The sequence below is a fragment of the Lagenorhynchus albirostris genome, chromosome 3, assembly GCF_949774975.1.
Source record: "Lagenorhynchus albirostris chromosome 3, mLagAlb1.1, whole genome shotgun sequence".
Classification (NCBI taxonomy): domain Eukaryota; kingdom Metazoa; phylum Chordata; class Mammalia; order Artiodactyla; family Delphinidae; genus Lagenorhynchus; species Lagenorhynchus albirostris.
The window spans coordinates 37,032,884-37,047,349 of record NC_083097.1 but is presented as its reverse complement, the minus strand read 5'-3'; the positions used below and the strand labels follow the sequence as shown (position 1 = coordinate 37,047,349).

Sequence of the window (14,466 nt, the reverse complement as noted above, 5' to 3'; positions counted from 1 at the left end):
GAAAACATCAATCAGACTCAGGCTGAGAGTCATCTTACATGATGAAAAGCCTGTACTCTTTATGACTGTCAAGGGAATAGGAGACAGGGAAAGTGAGGGATTGTTTCAGACTGAAGGAGAATGACGGCACCTAACAACAAAATGCAACATGTGTTTCAGAACTAGATCTTGACCCAGGAAGGAAAAAGACTTTGCTTGATGTTTGGTAAAATCCAAATGGGATTTATAGATTGTATGATAGTGTCGTATTGTTAAATCGCTAATTTGAAAGATTTTATGGTGATAATGTAAGAAAAGTGTTTACATTTGGGGGCAATACATCCTGGAATTTAAATATAAACTACATACTAAAGAAGAGCCTCACATAAATGCATGAAAGTAACAAGAAGGCTATGTTCTATGTCTGGTGTACATTCCAACCATCAATTAATCAAGGTCTAGGAAGAAAAAGATGCACACTTGAATTGGGCAACTAATGATAGTTTAATAAAGGAACTATTTTATAAAATGTGGGGATTATGTGAAAAATCACAAGTGATGGTGCAATACCCTCTGACTAAGAACAGCAGAATACCCCGTGGAAAGGTTCATTAGTGATTCAGGAGATATGAAGGAAGTGAATACATTTTTACTTCTACTATTTGACTCCAGTGACTCCAACCACATCCCACATTTCTCTGGAGATAAATAACTCCAAAATCTTAATTCCAGCATTTACTCTGGAGCTACAACGACAATGATAGAATGCTCCTGTTAGAACCTGAATCCTTGCTTTATTTTGGTTGACCAAGTGACCAGATGTTAAGATATTTTTCTTCCCTTTTCCTTGAGGCTAAGTGGATATGCTATACTTGACTCGCCACTCAGCTTAGCCTGCCACAAACTGAACTGGTCACTAACATTGTTTCTGGCATTAAACAACTCAGTTGACAAAAGATTACTGGAGTGGCCATGCAGAGTCTTAAGAGATTCCAACTGCTGGCATCATTAACCTGTAATGCAGAAGCTAACAACTGTTCTGATAATCTACGCAAAATTGCTCCTGAACTTTTCTGGAAGTGCTCAGTGATTGTGCAACTAACCTCAACCAATGTTATTGCTACAGCAGTCAACATAAACATGGGGATTTTTACCTTTGGATTCGTGGACAATAATGTAAATGGTGTCTTTTTAGAACATAATTGACTTTGTTTTTTTCTTGCGGCACGCGGGCCTCTCACTGTTGTGGCCTCTCCCGTTGCGGAGCACAGGCTCCAGACGCGCAGGCTCAGCGGCCATGGCTCATGGGCCCAGCCGCTCTGCAGCATGTGGGATCTTCCCGGACCGGGGCACGAACCCATGTCCCCTGCATTGGCAGGCGGACTCTCAACCACTGCGCCACCAGGGAGGCCCATGATTTTGAATAGACTGGCCATTGGTATCAACATAATTGTTACTTACAGCTGTTGTCCAAACAACCCTCCAAGCCAGGGATGTTGCTAAGGGATCAGCCTTCCTTTATTCTTATCACTTACCGCTCTTTGTTACTTGTTAGGATTTGCCTCTAATTTTGACTAACATCAAAATTCAAAAGCAGAGAACATGGCAAAGTTATTGTAAATACAATCAACATTTTGCTATGGTTTTCAACACTTTGTTTCCAACCCCAAGTTCTTGAAGAAGCACATGCTTCAAAGCAGGATTTTGATAGTTTAGGGCAAATCAATTCTACTTTTCCGTAGAATTGAAGAATCGAATTGTTGGAAAATCCTGATCTCCTAAATGTGTTACCAGCAGAGATGAAACTTGAAATCTGATCTTCAGATTCTCAGAGCAGTGTTCTTTCTTGCTGCAAATTTTCTGCAACCCTGAAATGTACTTATGAGACTTAGAGAGGTATATTCCTGTCTTTTTTTTTCTTTTTTTAAACATTAAAACTTTTCAATACCCAAAAAAAAAAGCAGGATTTTGGAACTCATTATAAGTAAATAATTATCTTGGTTTAGATAAATCACCAAGGCATTTTGGTTCTCTGCAACGATACTGCCTCATTTTTATTTCTGCACATGCATGGATGTGTGTGTGAGAGAGATAAGGTGGGGGGAGGAGAAGAAAGGGATGGGGAAGGAAGGAAGAGAGGAAAGGGGAAGAATAATCTTCTGGTATATAGTATAAATACATATGCCCAAACGTCACTGGGAGGAATATGGCATCATCAAAAAAATTAAGAACAGCAAGACTATATTCACATTTTTACAGGCCATTCCTCACTACTTTAGTTTCCTGTGGATATTGTAACAAATTACCACAAACTTCCTGGCTTAAAATAACAGAAATCTATTCCATCACAGTTCTGGAGGCCAAGAGGTCAAAATCAGTTTCACTGGACTCAAATCAAGGTGTCAGGAAAGAGCCTTTTTTCCGAATAAGGGAACATCCACAGGCTCCAGGGATGAGAATGTGGGTACCTACTGGAGGGGTATTTCTAGCCTACCACCCCCACTAACACACTATTACAACCACTCCACTCCCACCAGCTCTTAAAATTCGTGAAACTGTTGTTTGGACACAACTAGGTCAGTCTGGAGAAAAAGTTGAGCCTGAAATGACGAGACAAGTCTTTATAAATTATTTGTGGTAGATGAGCCATACATGGAAATACAGTCTTTCCTTCTGACTCTACTCTGATTGCTCCTTCAAGTGGAGTCTGACTTCTTATCATTGGTTCCCCCATGATCAGCTCAGTGCTTCCCACACCATCCTATGCAATACGTGTTTGTGGAATAAACAAACAAACATGCAAGTTATTGTCATGAATCCTCTCAGAGTATTTGTGCTTCATTCCACATTGACAAAGTCAATGATGGGGATTATGGTTATAGCAAAGTTAACCAAATGGTTCTTTAGTCTGTGGCTTTGCACCTCTCACCCTAGGGTCTGTCTTGCTCCCTTGGCCTGTACAGCATTATCTGGCCCTTTATTCATTCTGTCTCTTCCTTCCTCTCACATCCACAGCAGCCAGTGACTGACTCTTCCCAGTGTGCTGTCGTCTCAAGACATACAGCTCTTGAGCAGAGACCCAGCATGTGGACCATGAAAGGACCCTGCCAGCCAAGACGTACCAGCTAAGCCCATGACCTGCCTTTATCTGTGTCGTGGTTTCTTTCTGTTACATCCTTTTCTAAAACTAGGAAACACTCCTCTTTTCTTCTATAAATCAGCAAGTCACACTGAGGAGTATATTTGGCCAGGGAAGATTTTTCACTTTCTTTCCCCCCCACCCCCCAAAATGAAAGCCTTTCCTCTGCTTTGAATGTTGTATTAAGAGAAGCCCTCTGATTTCTGCCACCATTCCACTCACTCACCATGATGCCCACACTCACCACAAGCCTACATCCAACTCCACACTCAGTCCCCATCATTCCTTCTCATACCTTGTTTTTTATTCCTTTACTCCGAGGACTTCATCTTCAGACATTGATTTTTGGTTCCTTTATCTACCACCCGAAGGAAAAAATTATATTCAGCTAAGGAAACGTGGGGAAAGATATAACCAAAGTGGAAGCATGTCACATTTGGGTCACACGTTTGCTCAAAAGAAAAGTTTCTCTTAGGCTTCCTTTCCGTAGCACTATCAAACTATAAGTGTCTTCAGATTTACTGTAGGATTTGGGATGCCAGTGGAGCAGCTACAGTCTCCTTGTCTAGATTCGGATTTCAACCAGTGAAACCATTCCAAATAGCTAACACGTTTCCCTACAATGGCCAAAAAAAAAGCTTTTTCTGGTAAACACTGCCAGATAGACAAAACAGAGTCACCTAAATTGTCACTTAGAATATACAGGCATCTTTTATGCAAGAAGAGATAATCTCCCAAAGATGATCTGTTTCATTGGCACAGAAAGGACAGGTAAGGTCAGTATCATTAATGAAAAATAGGAAGAACTATTTTATGGGGAAAAGAATGGTAGAAGAAGAAAGAAGTAAATGGAGAAAGGAAAGTGAGGCAAAAGGAAGTGCTAAATAATAAGGGCAATTGATTTGACCAAGAGCATAAGACGACTCACATGGTAAAGACAGGCTTGGAATTTAGATCTTTAGAACCCTAGTCCAGAGTGATTTTCTCTACCCACAGTTTCCTAATCAGCCTGGCAAGAATGGGCTATAGGTATACAAATATTGATTCCTTTTACACAGGCACGTGGAGAAACGGATGGGAGGAATACATAAGCCAGTTGCCACTGATTAAAAATAGACCCTTGCTATTTAAAAGAGGATGCTGAGTAAATATAAATTTCTTTGGGCTCTGTGAAATAAAAAAATGTTTGGAAGCACTGTGGAGTCCACACCACAGTGAGACTTGGACGGCCAGGTTTTGACTGGGATAATCAGCTCCTTCTCAAAAACGTCTCGTCTCATGAGTCTGAGAGGACATGGGGTCTGCGTCGGGAATCGTGAAACCAAGTCCCGTCAAGGTTCTGTGGTAGGTGTGAGGACAGGCAGTACTCCTGGAAGAGAATATTATATTGAGGAGCTCTATATTAAGGAAGGAGATTCCTTGAAATTGTACTAAAAATAGTGTTGAAACCTGAAAAACCTTTGCATACATCTGGGAGTGAGTAATCTAACACTGAACACTTTAAGTAGGCTGACATGATGAAGTGACCGTTTTTTGCTACTCCCTCCTAGTGGGTAACAGAGACCAATTAATGTGGCTGAGGCTAGGGGTCCCTACTGTCCATGCTAATCTAATGTTAGTGTGGAGGGCTTCCTGAAAGAAGACGTGTGAGAACCTCAGAGTAATCACTAAAGCAACACTTGGATAGCTGGCAGCGGCCACAGCTTAATTAGAGCTGAACCTTCCACAGGCAGCCTGCTCTGGGAAAAGAGGGCAGAGTTTCTCACCATTTTCCTTTTGTTGTCCTCTTCTTTTGATTTTAGAGGGCTTCAAGTCATGTAGCCTATGTCAGTTTTTTTCTTTTTTTAATTTTTATTGGAGTATAGCTGCTTTACAGTGTTGTGTTAGTTTCTGCTGTACAGCAAAGTGAATCAGCTATATGTATACATATATTCCCCTCTTTTTTGGATTTCCTTCTCAGTTAGGTGCCTCTGTCAGTTTTAAAACATGATTCCAAATTATTTTTATATTCCTGTCATCAGGGAGAGGGGTCTCTGCCTCCTTCTCTTGATTCTTGGTAGGTTTATAACTGGTCACAATGGAAGTGATGCTATGGGACTTCTGAGACTAAGTCAGAAAAGGCCATGCAGCCTCCAATAGTTCTTTTTAGACACTCCCTTATGGAACCCTGAGCCATCACATGAAAAGTCCAACCACTCTAAGTCCTCTATGCTGTGTGGAGGCCCAGGTCACATAGAAAGGCCAAGTGCGTGTAGACTAGTCAGCTAGCTCCAGCTGAGATCCCAGCCAACAGCTGGCAACAGCTGCCAGACATGTGAGTAAAGGTGGCTCCAGATGACCCCAGACTGTAGGTGTTGAGTCACTCCCAGCACTTGAGTTTTACCAGGTGAAACCCCGGGCATCGTGGAGCAGAAACAAACCACTCCTGCAACAGGCCTTTGTAACCTCCAAAGCATATCATGTAAGCTGTCATACTGCTTCCTGCAGAAGGTCCAAATTAAATGTTTTGTTACTTTCCCCCATGTCCAATGCCTCTCTGCTGCAGATGTTTTAACATTTTCAAACAGTCAAACATCGATACTGAAGCCCTGTAAATGGCTATATTTAATAAGAATTAATTAATACCTTCTCACACTGTATCTCTGGATTATTTAGCATTAAAATCCATTTCCAGGGGCTCCCCTGGTGGTGCAGTGGTTGAGAATCTGCCTGCCAATGCACAGGACACAGGTTCGAGCCCTGGTCTGGGAAGATCCCACATGCCGCGGAGCAACTAGGCCCGTGAGCCACAACTACTGAGCCTGCGCGTCTGGAGCCTGTGCTCTGCAACAAGAGAGGTCACAATAGTGAGAAGCCCGCGCACCACGATGAAGAGTGGGCCCCACTCACCGCAACTAGAGAAGGCCCTCGCATAGAAACGAAGACCCAACACAGCCAAAAATAAATTTAAAAATAATACGGGAGTCCATGTATTTAAAAAAAAAAAATCCATTTCCAGATGGAGAAATGACATATGGCAAATAACTGATAAAGGTGGACTTATCAGAATAGCAAGAATCCAGTTCCTGATACCCAGCGCTTTGCTCCCTCCCCAGGGAATGCTTAGTGACTATAAACATAGGACAAAGAAGATAGGTACAATAAATGACCTCCATTCCCTGTCACTTGTTTTAATGCTTCCATTTTCAGTATTTTTCCCCAAGGAAACAATTCCTTTGCTAAAAATATAACCCCTTCTACACAAAATTTATGTAGTTCCACAAAATATTTGACAACACTAAAAATGGTGTCTAGTCACAGTCTATTTATCTAGATTGTCAAGAAAAGATAAGACAATCTGGAATCTAATATAATCACTGAACACTTTTTATTACTAACTAGAGTTGAAAATAAACAATATATTTTTCTTTTAATCCAAAAGACTGCTAGTTAATACACACACCAGCAGAACTCTCAAACAACTGATCTTTTGGTGTGACAGCAGCACACCTGTACTACTCTAAGCCTGGCTTGGCAAACAGAGATAGGCCAATAAGTCATTGATTTTGTATTGCAAAAAAATCCTAAAGCTTATTATTACTTGAGTCTCAAGCTTGATGCCAACTGGAAGATTCTCACATGGAAGTAAATTGTATCACCTCAAGAGTTACTCTGGGCTTCCTAATATTAATACATCAAAATGCCTTTCACTATAGAAAGAACTAGGAGAATATAAAATAAAGGGAATCTATGAAATACAGCTCACAACATGATCTACCTTATGAAGCCAAAGTACAAATCATGAGTTGTACACTAATGACCTATTTGTGGCAATTTAGGAAGAACATGGGACAGGACTCGGAACACTTGGATTCTAGACCCAGCTTTACACCAATATACATGTGACCTTGGGCAAATCTCTAAACTTCTCTGGCTTACAGGCATACCTCATTTTATTGAGCTTTGACTTTTTTGCACTTCACAGTGCTTTTTTTGGTTTGTTTTTGCACATTGAATGTTTGTGACAACCCTGTGTTGAGCAAGTTTATTGGTGCAATTTTTCCAACAGCGTTTGTTCACTTCCTGTCTCTATATCACATTTTGGTAATTATTGCAGTATTTCAAATTTTTCATTGTTATTGTATTTGTTATGGAGATCTGTGATCAGTGATCTTTGATGTTACTATTGTAATTGTTTTGGGGTGCCACAAACTGCGCTCATTTAAGACAGTGGTTCTCTCTCCCTCTCCTCTGGCCTCTCTATTCCCTAGACACAACAGTCTTGAAATTAGGCCAATTAACAACCATACAATGACCTCTAACTGTCCGAGTTAAAGAAAAGCCACACGTCTCTCACTTTAAATCAAAAGCTAGAAATGATTAAGCTTAGTGAGGAAAGCATGTTGAAAGCCAAGGTGAGTCCTGCACAAAACAGCCAAGTTGTGAATGCAAAGGAAAAGTTCTCGAAGGAAATGAAAAGCGCTACCCAAGGAACACACAAATGACAGGAAAGCAAAACAGCCTTATTGCTGACATGGAGAAAGCTTTAGTGGTCTGGATAGAAGATCAAACCAGCCAGAACATTTCTTTAAGCCAAAGCCTAATCCACAGATAGGCTCTAACTCTCTGCAATTCTGTGAAGGCTGAGAGAGGTGAGGAAGCTGCAGAACAAAAGTCTGAAGCTAGTAGACGTTGGTTCATGAGGTTGAAGGAAAGAAGCCATCTCCATAACATAAAAGTGCAGAGTGAAGCAGCAAGTGCTGATGTAGAAGCTGCAGCAAGTTATCCAGAAGATCCAGCTAAGATCATTAACGAAGGTGGCTACACTAAACAAGAGACTTTCAGTGTAGACAAAACAAGCCTTATATTGGAAGAAGATGCCATCTAGGAGCTTCATAGCTAGAGAGGAGAAGTCAATGCCTGCCTTCAAAGCTTCAAAGGACAGGCTGACTCTCTGGTTACGGGCTAATGCAGCTGGTGACTTTAAGTTGAAGTCAATGCTCATTTACTATTCCAAAAATCCTAGGGCCCTTAAGAATTATGCTCAGTCTACTCCGCAATCTAGAAATGGAACAACAAAGACTGGATGATTATATTTACAACATTGCTTACTGGATATCTTAAGCCCACTGTTAAGACATACTGCTCACAAAAAAAATACTTTTTTGCTAAAAATATGCTATTTTTTAACTAAGGTGTGTACATTATCTTGTAGACATATGCTATTGTACAGACTACAATATAGTATAAACTTAACTTTTATATGCACTGAGAAACCAAGAAATTTGTGTGACTCACATTATTGCGATATCCACTTCGTTGCAATGGTCTGGAACCAAACCCGCAATATATCTGAGGTATGCCTGTACTTTAAAACCAGAAAATTGTACTAGATTGTCATACGGGAATGTGGTTTCTCAAATAAGTTCGTGCATTTAAGCCAGTTTCTTAGTCCTAGGATTCTCCATGTTTATACTACTCAGAAGTTTGTCCTGCCTTTCCTTTGCCTACGTTTTTCACACACACACACACACGCACACACACACACACACACACATATACACACAGACCTTTTGTTATATACGACATGTTATATTTATTTTTATTTTTATAAATGTAGTGTAAGCCCTGAACGGGTGTTTTTTTTCTCTTTTGTAATGCAAGTGCCTGACTTAAGCTTTGATTGCTGTCATCCACTACAAAGAGTCATCCCCTCAAAGAAAGCTATCTCAGATAAACACATTGCCAGCCACAGAAATAGAGCCAGGACACCACTGCCACCCTGCTTTAGTCTCCTTTGTTTTAGAGATTTTTGTTGATTTCTGTAACTGACCACTTGGGCTGCTTTTTTTTCTCTTTCTGTGCTTAAAATTTCCACTTATATTTAAATTCACCAATAAAGAGTGAGCCCGTGAAATCCTAGGTCCCCACCCTCAATCCCCCAAAACACAGAACCCCAGCCTCGTGCTCTCTCTCTCTCTCTACCGGCAACCTTGCTGTGTGGCCCCAGGTGTGCCACGTAATTTCCAGGACCTTTAAGTAATAAAACTTTTTTTTTCCAAGTTTGGTGATGGTTATTGCTGAGGGCATCTTGCAGTCATAATAAGAACCATAAGGGCTGGTCCAGCCACAACACTGGTTATCAATAGACTGAGACCGGCACAAAACAATACATTTACATAAATTTTTTAACATATGTATATTTCAAGCATTCAGAAAACTTAGAAAATATTGAATGAAAACCAATATACCCATCATTCAAACTTAACAAATACTATTATTTTACCATACTTATATCTGATCCTCCTTCTTTTCTAAAATAAAATGTTGCAAACAACTAAAATAACCAAACGGAACCACCAAACATAACCACCATCTCACTCCAATGCTATTCCACTTCCTCCCTCATCATACTGTAATATCCAAAAGTATGTACAGAGCTTACAGTTTATATTTTTATATTTTACTACACCTGTATAGCATTACCAATGTAATATTCTCTGGATTTTTAAAACTTACATAGATGGGATGATACTGACCATATCTTTCAACAACTTGCTTTTTCTCCCCAACTTTGTTTTCCAGATTTGTTCATGTTCATTCATTTAAACACTAGTATGTTCATATGAACATATAACAACTGATGTATCTATTCCTTTATCGCTAGACATTCAGAAGTTCTCCATTTTTCCCCTATTACAAACAGTGCCTCAAGGAATAATCTCTTACAACATCTTCTTGTGCACCTGAGTGAGAGTACATTCAGGGTATTGATCTAGAAGTGCAACTGGTATGTCTCAGGGCATGTTCATCTTCCACTGCACAAAGTACTACAAAGCAGCATCCAAAGTGGTTCCACCAATTTAAATGCCTGCCTGCAGTGTACAAGAGCTCCCATTTCCCCACACCAAGATTATATGTGGTATTTAGACATTCTTTTTCCAATACAATGAGAATAATATAGTAACTCATTATTTTCATTTGCATTCCCCACATTGATACTGAGGCTAAGGATATTTTAGCTTCATTTTCTGTGGATTGCCTTTCTTCTAGTCCCTTTCATAGGAGGATTGGGGCTGTTTTCCAATCTCTAAGCTCAACAGTCTTTAGCTATGTCCATGCCTCCTTTCCCCAAGCAAACGTGAATATGCTCAAACTCCACAGCCCATATCCAGGCATGATATCACCCAGGCTGCAGAAGCACCACTCAGAGCTCACTGTTCTGGCTTTAAGTGTACTAATAGGTTCCCACTTACGGATCCATCCTTCCTTCCTCCCTCCCTCCCTCCCTCCCTCCTTCCCTTCCTCTCTTCCTTCCTTCCTTTCAGCTCAGTCATACTTTAGTGTACCTTCTTATGGTACATTTCTTTATAAAGAATCTGTAATAGAGGGAGAAAGTAGTTGATGCCCTAGTCTACCATGTTGCTTGAACTAGAAATCTCTACTACTTTTATTTCATTTTAAGCCATTATCTCTAATTATTGCTCTGCCTGGTTCCCTTTTTCTCTCCAAGATAGCTATGGAAAAGCACGTTTTGAAATTTCTCTACCTTGGTTTCCTGGACATTTTAGAAAACTATCTATCAACACACTATCAACTATGTAGGAACAGCAATTTTAACAAAATGAAAAGATGGTGGAAGAGATTGAGAGAGAGACAGAGAAAGAGAGATTTGTCTCTAAATCTCACCTGTACTGAAATTCGGAGCCCTTTCCCGGCACAGAGTTAAGACTGATTCTATTAGACTATAACCCACTGATTGTTCTTAGTGTAAGGTTTAGTTTTCTTGATTAAGTTACTGAAATTTCAGATCAGGGAAAATTCTAGTTGATGCTGGGCTCAATCTAGGAAAATCTCAGTCCTCCACAAAGTTGCTATCTTGATCATGGAATTCCAAGACATTCTACTCTAGCTTTAGGCAAACTTCAGTTTAAAGCCATAGCATTTCTAGGCTGAAAGTTATCGCAAGTGTCAAGAAAACAGTGCATATGATGAAAGCAGTAATCAAGGCTTCAAAAAACTTACTATTACAGATTGCCAACAAACACATGAAAGAATGCTCAACATCATTAATGATTAGAAAAATGCAAATCAAAACGACAATGAGATATCATCTCACACCGGTCAGAATGGCCCTCATCAAAAAATTTAGAAACAATAAATGCTGGAGAGGGTGTAGAGAAAAGGGAACACTCTTGCACTGCTGGTGGGAATGTAAATTGATACAGTCACTATGGAAAACAGTATGGAGGTTCCTTAAAAAACTACAAATAGAACTACCATATGACCCAGTAATCCCACTACTGGGCATATACCCTGAGAAAACCATAATTCAAAAAGAGTCATGTACCAAAATGTTCATTGCAGCTCTATTTACAATAGCCAGGGGATGGAAGCAACCTAAGTGTCCATCATCAGATGAATGGATAAAGAAGATGTGGCACATATAAACAATGGAATACTCAGCCATAAAAAGGAACGAAACTGAGTTATTTGTAGTGAGGTGGATGGACCTAGAGTCTGTCATACAGAGTGAAGTCAGAAAGAGAGAAACAAATACCGTATACTAACACATATATATGGAATCTAAGAAAAAAAGAAAAAAAAAAGGTCATGAAGAACCTAGGGGTAAGACGGGAATAAAGACACAGACCTACTAGAGAATGAACCTGAGTATATGGGGAGGGGGAAGGGTAAGCTGTGACAAAGTGAGAGAGGGGCATGGACGTATATACACTACCAAACATAAAACAGATAGCTAGTGGGAAGCAGCCGCATGGCACAGGGAGACCAGCTCGGTGCTCTGTGGCCACCTAGAGGGGTGGGATAGGGAGGGTAAGAGGGGAACGCAGAGGGAGGGATTATGGGGATATATGTATATATATAGCTGATTCACTTTGTTATACAGCAGAAACTAACACACCATTGTAAAGCAATTATACTCCAATAAAGATGTTAAAAAAAACAAAAAAAAACCCCACCTTATTATTGGTGGAGGCGTTTAGAGTTCAGAAATCCTGTTCCCAGAGCTCAGAGTTTCTTTTGTTTTTTTAAACTACAGTGGACCCTGGGACAATGCAGGCTTGAATTGTCTAGATCCACGTATATGCCGATGTTTTTCACTAAATACATACTACAGTACTACTGGATCCACAGTTGGTTGAATCCACAGATGCAGAACCATGTATACAAAGGGCCAACTGTAGAGTTATATTCAGATTTTGAACTGTGCAGAAGGCTGGCACCCCTAAGCCCCCATCTTGTTCAAGGGTCAACTGTACCCGTGTTGGTTTACTAGGGCCGCCAAAACAAACTACCACAAACTAGGTGATTTAAAACAACAGAGGTTTATTATCTCACAGTTCTGGAGGCTAGGGGTCCAAAATCAGGGTGTTGGCAGGGAGGGCAGATGTTCCTCTGAAACCTGTAGGAGGGAATCCTTCTTTGCTTCTTCCTAGTTTCTGGTGGTTTACTGGCAATCTTTGGCATTTTTTGGCTTGCGGCTGCAGCACTTCAATCTGCCTTTGTTGTCACGTGGTTTTTCTCTCCTGTGTCTTCTTCTTGTAAGGACCAGTCATATCAGATAAAGAGCCCACCCTACCCTAGTCTGACCTCCTCTTAACAGATTATATCTGTAGTGACTCTTTCCAAATAAGCTCACACACTGAAGTACTAGGAGTTAGGACTTCAGTATAATTTGGGGGGGGGGGCACAATTCAACACATAACACTACACATGTTGATAATTTGTTAAAAAGCTTAATGATGATAGACTTATTAAAATAGGATGTTCCCAAACGATCAATGAGAACTTGTGCCTGGTCCTACAAGATAGTGTATGACCAACTGAGTACTTACCCATTTCATCATTTTAAGCAGTTTTATAGTATTTGTCATGGGTTGAATAGTATCCCCCCCAAACTCATGTCCACCTGGAAGCTGAGAATGTGAACTTACTTGGAAATAACGGTCTCTGAAGATGTAATTAGTTAAGGATCTTGAGATGACATCATCCTGGATTTAGTGTTCACCTTAAATCCAATCACTGGCATCCTTGTGAGAAAAGGAGAGAACACACACAGACACTGGGAAGAAGACCATGTGAAGACAAAGCAGAAATTGGAGTTACGCTGCCATAAACCAAGGAATGCCAGGAGCCACCAGAAGCTTGACGAGACAAGGAAAGATTCTCCCCTAAAGCTTTCAGAAGGAGCATGACTCTGCCAAACCTTGATCTTGGACTTCTGGCCTCCAAAAGTGTGAAAGAATAAATTTCTGTCATTTTAAGCCACCAAATATGTGGTTATTTGTTATGGCAACTCTAGAAAACTAATGCAGTACTCCTTTTATATAGATTGGGAAAAATTTATTTCACCAATCCCTTATTGTTGAACAGTTAGGTTGTTTCCAATTAAAAGAACATAGTGAGACAGGGACTTCCCTGGTGGTGCAGTGGTTGAGACTCTGTGCTCCCAATGCAGGGGGCCCTACTGGGTTCAATCCCTGGTTGGGGACCTGGATCCCACATGCATGCTGCAACTAAGACTTCACATGCCACAACTAGGACCTGGTGCAACCAAATAAATAAAATAAATATATTTTAAAAAAGAGAACATAGTAAGATGTAAAAAATGTACTTGATGAAAGGAAATGGAGAAGATATCCAAATAACCTTGAGATAGGCAATTATAAACGGGAAGAAGCTACCAGAAAAGAGATTTCAACTCAAAATAAACTTTGTCTAGTAATCAGTACAGTACAAACTGGGAAAATGGCAGCCTTGGGAGGTAATAAATCTTCAACCTTCAGGCACAGAGGCGAGTATTTGGTGCAAATGTTTTAGAGGACATTTGAGCACTGAATCGTGGGTTGAACTTGATGACCATTAAATTTCCTTTTATTCTAAAAGTTTATGAGTCTATCCCTCAGGGGATAGTGCCATGGGGGAAAATGTATGAAAGAAAAATATCACAACTGAAGAAATTTAGTGAAAGGGCAAGCTGAACCCCACACAACTCTCCAGCTCTCAAGAACATTACCATTTTGTCATTTGGAAACAGGAGGTTTAAAAAAGAAATTAAACAAAATAATGTTAATGGCAAATCACATCTGCTGTGACAGGCTTAGAAGGAATGATTCATCGCACATTAGAGTTAGGAGGGATTTTGAAGATCTTCTTGTTCAATCCCCTCAATTTATTATATGAAGGAACTGAATTCAAGAAAAACTGAGTGGTCCTAAGTCACTTAGCTAGTTAATGATAGAAGCAAGACTTCAATCTAGATTTTCAGATCCAACTGTCAAACCGATTTTAAAACTTGTTTACATTTTCAGGTAACCTGAGACCTAGAATTCTCTGGCATTGTTCTT

The 14,466-nt window shown here is 40.1% G+C and overlaps 1 protein-coding gene across 5 annotated transcripts in view; it reads right to left on the bottom strand.

The window, feature by feature from the left end:
* The window catches only part of MRPS30 (mitochondrial ribosomal protein S30), a 66,519-nt gene that overhangs the window by 33,088 nt on the left and 18,965 nt on the right, over nt 1–14,466 (bottom strand). The window contains exons 6-7 of one of the 5 annotated variants that reach the window (XR_009539468.1): nt 13,054–13,149; nt 12,429–12,657 (exon numbers count right to left, since the gene is read on the bottom strand). The exons of the other annotated variants lie outside the window; for them this stretch is intronic. The gene's annotated coding sequence lies outside the window, so the exon portion shown is untranslated. Of the gene's footprint in view, nt 1–12,428; nt 12,658–13,053; nt 13,150–14,466 lie in introns of those variants that run through there. 5 annotated transcript variants of the gene reach the window in all.